We start from the raw sequence: 6,006 nt of genomic DNA, 5'->3' as shown, positions 1-6,006 counted from the left end.
TTAAACTCATTAATATCAATGCAAACAAAGGTAAAAGAAATAAAAGTATATAAAATTTTAAATATGCTCTCCATATAACAAATCTAAAAAGTGATACTCCACCCGTCCCAAATTATAGGACACTTTTGAAAAAAATTCGCTTCAAAATATAAGACACTTTGAATAAATTAAAATTTTATTAAATGCACCAATTCTAATATTACCTTTTTCCTCTCCATAATTAATTTTTATCCATTCTCTTTTCAATACATTAAATGATATTTTTTTAAAAGTTTATATTTTTGTTTTGAAAAGATAAGGTTGTTAAGTGTATTTAATGAGGTATATTGGTATGTAAAATTTTATCTAAAAGTGTTTTGTAATTTGAGACGGAGGGAGTATCATATTATTTTTTCTCTTTTATGAAAGATAATTTTAAAAATATCTTTTAAATATTACCTAAAAAATCAGACCCTAACTTATAACTTTAGAATTAAATAAATATTTTAAAATATACCTTATAAATAGGACTTGAGGGAATATAGCAATAAGATATTCCATAACAATGTTGTTAAACTCACAAGTTTAAGGAAACTCATGATAAAGATGTAAACTTGAAATGTACACTTGAATCATAAATTCATAAAAGTTTGCTTGTATTAATAAATAACTTTTAAAATTAAATCTATCTACGTTCAAAGATTATTATACTTATTAACATAGAAATTTTAAAATAGGGCAACTTTGTTTTATATTTTTTATTTTCTTTTTTATCAATATTAGTTTTGTTTTTTTTAATCTTATTTTTTATTAAATCGGATCCTATCATTTTTATAAATCAAGTTCTACATAATATATATTTATTTTACTTTATGAATTTACGAGTAGAATGATAAGATTTTATAAGTTAGAAATGTGAAAATGATAAATCTAAAAAGTCAATTCATGAGTTTAATTGAAATTTATCTAATTTAAATTTATAATTGAGTTGATATAATTTTATAAATTAAAAATAAAAAAATAATGAAATAATAACTTCAACTTAAAAGCTTGATAACAATGCTCCATAGCGCATCAATATAAAATCACTACGTCAGTCGTGAGGACAGTAAATATCCAAGGGGTAGTCCGTGAAATTAACGACAGAAGTCAAAGACAGAAATTAAAAAAAAAAAAAGAAAAAGAAAGAAAAGATAGTCGGTAAATTGATAATCACAATAATTGTGCCACACTAATAATACGGGTTAGTAACAGTTGTGGTGGTGTGTGCGAGACTGGGGGGATCCACAATGCCTGGCATTTCGGGAAACAAGTCAATCACAAATTAAAAACTTGAAAGTCTTTGATTCACCAAATGCGGTAGATTCCAATTCCTCCTGCGCCATCCAATCACAATCCCCCAAAGTGACTGCTGCTTCGGAGTCTTGGAAAAGCATCCAAAGTTCCCCCATTCTGTAATTACTGCCCCTAATTATTGGTTTTCAAAAGCTGATTAAGGGCTGATGTAGCATTTCTCCGCTCCTTTATGACCGCCTCACTCCACTCCCCCAATTCAACGGCTCACATTCACTCCTCGCTTTTTGGCTCTGATTTTTATCTCCCTCCCCTTCACTCCATTCTGCCCTCTCCAGCCTTTCCTTCTCCTCCTCCATACCAATACCCATTACACAAAACCTGCGACAACATGTTGTTGGGCAAGAGACCTCGTCCTCCGATGAAGAGAACCACCAGCTTATCGGAGATTCCCTTCGATCTGAACGTCGCCCCCGATGCCCCCCAAAACGATCCTAACTATAACCCTAACGGCAGGCCATCATCTGATGTTCCACGCAAGCATCCAGGTGTCTCCAATTGGTTGGATCAGAGGGTGTCGCCTGCAAGCCGTAGAAGGCATTCCATGGATCCCGTCCAGACTGCCGACTTCCTTCGTGCTTGCTTTCTCTGCAAACGTCGCTTGATACCCGGCCGTGACATCTACATGTACAGGTACATATCTATTTCCCTCTCCCCCAACTGGCGGTCTTTCCAATTTGTTTAGTTTATAAACTCGCAACCCCTTGGATTTGTAAATTCTTTCCCGGGAAACGGGTGTATATGCCCCGGATTTACCATGAATCGGATCCAATACGCGATGTATCGTGGTCGTCTTCTTGAATCTCACGGACTTCATTTTCTTAAACAGTGGATTGTGAATATTGAATATAATTTGCAGGGGTGACAGTGCTTTCTGCAGTCTAGAATGCCGTCAACAGAAGATGATTCAGGATGAGAGGAAGGAGAAGCGTCGTGTGGTATCCAATAAACAAGCCGTGGCTCCGCCTTCTGAATCTCAGGTCTCCGCCGAAGGAGAAAGCGTGGCTGTCTTGTAATGCCACAGATTCACGGGACACAGTATCCGAAGATGTTCCCAGCTACGCGACTATGCCGTCAAGTATCTCAGTGAAATATGCTTTATATGCACTCTCCTCCCCCCTCACGCCATCTTCTCCTATCTCCCTCCCTTTGTTTTGTAAATTTCACCCTTCTGTTTTTTTGTTTTTGTGGAGAGTGAGAATTGCCTGCTTTGCCAGCTTGTACTGGGGCAGCTGGGCAGCTATTTTTTGATGTACCTTGCAGTTTCCTTGGGATTTTGATGTCTTCTTCGATTAATGCTATTTCTGTTTCTTGTCAGCTGTCACCATTAAGAAGAAAACTGCTTTCATTTTTTTGTCATTTAGTTCTCCTTTTACAGTAAAATGCCGTGTGTGTGTCTTGACATCAAGCTCGTAAGCTGTATAAAAAAGCTCAAGTGATCATCCACTACTGTGACGGGGAGTGATTGGTGAATCTGAAGACATGAACGAGAATTATACTTTCAAGGATTTAAATTTGAGTTCCTGACTAGGAAACGTAGGTAGAGATTATAGTTTTAATAATTAATTTTCTTACTTTGTTTATAAATTAGAAAGAGAAAAATTACACGTTATATTTCACGAACAAGAACAAATTTTGTGAATAAATTAGAAGTACCTCCATAATAGTTTGCCAGGGTCGCTCTCCCTCGCCGCCGTCTTAGCCCTGAGCAACTGGAGTTATTCCCAAAAAATCGTCTCCTCTACTGCAATAATCAACTTATTCCTGTTGCCTGCCGGAATATCCAGCCTCTTGCTGTCGAAATAGTATTACTCCGTCATCTCCTCCCCAAAGCTCAACATCTTCGGTCGCTACAAACCTCTTCATGCGAATTCTGTTAACAGATTAGAGACTTCCAAAGGCAGTCACGGGCACTTTGACAAACGATTCATTCCACGTGAGGATCTTGGTCCTTATGAGTACTTTTCTCAGAAGCTGGTCTTTTGTGCCAATTAAATCCACTGTGAGTTCCTTTTGACCAATTTAATTAATTAGAAAGGAGGAGAGACGAGAAGAAGAGTGCTGGGAAAGGATTTTAATTTGTGGAGTAAGGGGAGGAGACCTCGGAGGTACGCGGCGGTGGGGATGGCCTTTGGGTGGGAGTCGGGGACCACTAACGGTGATGACTGATGGGTTTATAGGTACGTAGCACATTGCCCAACGTCTTTTGTTGCCCACCGTACCCTTCATTTCATTTCACTCTTCTTCTCCACGCTTTCCCGTCAACATCACTCTCTGGTCTCTGTCCCCTCCCCTTTCCACTCCCCCACCCCAAAAAAAACCTACCTTCCCTTCTCGCCTTACCATTTTATACTTCTTTTTGCATCATACATGTACTCTGCCTTCACACTAGACCTGATAAATATATGGGTTAATGTGTAAAAATATTTAAAACTTTTTTTATTTTTTATTTTTAAGTCCACAATTATATGTGTATACTTATTAATTTTATAAAAAAAGACTAACATTTCTCAATCTTTTATAAAATTAATTGTTATTCATGTATTATTATTGACTTAAATATATCATAAGCTTTTGGTAAAAAGGAAGAAGAAGTTTCCAATATTTCTGCAACTTCACCCTGAATAGACCGTGCCATACAATGCCACATAAGCTAAGATCCAAACCCCTGCCCAAGCTGCTCTCTTGATACACATTAGTATCAGCTCAGTTTTTTTAAAAAAAAAAACTGTTTTGATTTGTCTGATGAATACCTTATAATTAGTCATTTATTAATTTTTCAATATGTAGAAGTCTGGGTCGCGAGCACATTATTCCGGCGCTTTGGGCTGTTTGCACTTTGCACAGAACTCATGGAGGGAGAAAACATGTTAACTTGTTGTGGACGTCATGGGGCTCCAGAGAGTCTTGAATTACATAGAGCTCACGTTCCGATTTTAACGACTTGGAGACGACTTTCTTCTCTCACCACTTTCAATTTCTATCACTTTATCAAGTCTCCGCTTTTTGTGCATAAAATTGCCTCAGGAGGGGAAAAAGAAAAGGAAATTCTATCTTTTTTTCTATTCAGTACAAGGCCACAATAAAATTATATAAAAAAATTAAAATCAGGCAATGCTAAAAATGATAAGGCTTATATAATCACTAGGTTGATTGTCAAATAAACAAATATTAAAGGTATTGGTAGAAGTCTTGTGGGTTATGAGGTCGACGCACTTGTTAATTTCTCTATAGGCGTGATCAAAAGTTATCTCCCAATTAAGCATAGTAAGATTTTTGATGTTATTAATCATGGCAGAAAGATGATGACCATGAGGAGAACTCCAGTCGATGAGAGATAAGGCTTTTATAGAATTAGAGTATACGTTTGCTTTAAAAATCTTAGCATTCCAATAAAGGTTGAGACCTTTCAAGATTTTTATTAATTTCGTAGTAATGCTAGGTTGGTAGCCAAGATTTTTAGAAAATCTTTTGATCCAGTTGCCTATGTCATTCTTGATAAGACTACCACAAGCCATAACTCCATTGATAAAACCATCAATGTTTAATTTAACCGAACTTGGATTTGGCAGAATCTAATTAATTATATTCGGGTGTCATATTTCCTTAGAAGATTCATTTTGGATTGAAGTTTATTGTCATTGATGATTTGTTGTGTGCATGTGAAAGTAATAGCATTGTCCAAAGTGTTATCTTCAAAGTAAATTTTATTATATCTGACTTTTTATATATTCTAACAGGTTTGTGCCAAAAATTTCTATCATGGCAATCTTCTCATAGACTTGCCAGCCTCATTTTTCGCATTCCACAGAAAGGGAATTCTATTTTGAGTGTATTGGCATAAAAGAACCCCCGTGCCTCCACCAGTCTTTGCTTCTCCCGGTCTTTTTCAGCCGAACGTTGGTTTTATTCAAAGGCTTGTGATTGTTAACGAGAGGTGCGTTAATTTAGAAATATATGTGTTCAATCCAAATCTTGATTCGCTACTTTCGATATATGAAATCAACACAATATCTATAATTTCCGATGACTTGGGGGAGAGAGGCTTGTTTTCTAGAGAAAGCCGTCTTTTAATAAATTTAGTTTGAATATAGGCTTTAAATTTCATGTAACGTAGAGAGAATTGTATTTAGTTTCTTCTAAGTAATTAAAAATACAATGTAACTTATTACTCGAGCTACGTTAATACGTGAAAAAAAATTGTATGCTTTCATGTCTAGAGTACTCATATCTATGCTGGTGTATAGGAGTGTTCAGAGTAATCTGAAATTTTTTTAATGAAAAAATCTGCTTGTGGATCATGTCAGCTAATTATAATTAGAAGAGAAAATTAAATATATCCGCTCAAAAGCAGAGAAAGACATATGTAAGAGGTCCTCAATTAGGCAATGATTACTAGCCAGGTCATTGGCTCAGTGTTTCACAGACAGGATGTCCAAGCACCGTCAGGAGCCTGAAAGCTAATGCCAATCAATCGATGTGATTTAAGAAAATCTCACTTGTTCGTACAGTCAATTCAGGAGGAGGCGCACTGGATAAAATTTTGCAATGACACTGTGTTAGCAATATTAATGTAGTGCCTAGTGAATATAGCATATATGGTAGCGGTCAAGCTTCATTTCAAGGTGTAATTTTTAAAAATGTGCATGAAAAACATTATTTTAAAAAGGACAA

The 6,006-nt window shown here is 36.0% G+C and overlaps 1 long non-coding RNA gene across 1 annotated transcript; it reads right to left on the bottom strand.

Annotated features, from left to right (window-relative positions):
- Positions 1–1,092: 1,092 nt before the first annotated feature.
- LOC129294257 (uncharacterized) lies at positions 1,093–3,538 on the bottom strand. The gene is made up of 2 exons (XR_008589331.1): positions 2,989–3,538; positions 1,093–2,806 (listed from the first exon to the last, which is right to left on the bottom strand). It is a non-coding gene; the product is annotated as an uncharacterized LOC129294257 (long non-coding RNA).
- Positions 3,539–6,006: the final 2,468 nt, after the last annotated feature.

This window comes from Prosopis cineraria, unplaced genomic scaffold (genome assembly GCF_029017545.1).
Source record: "Prosopis cineraria cultivar Desert tree isolate PC_DT_omini unplaced genomic scaffold, ASM2901754v1 PC15, whole genome shotgun sequence".
NCBI lineage: Eukaryota > Viridiplantae > Streptophyta > Magnoliopsida > Fabales > Fabaceae > Prosopis > Prosopis cineraria.
Note: the sequence above shows the minus strand (reverse complement) of the source record. Positions and strands in the feature narration are given on the sequence as shown.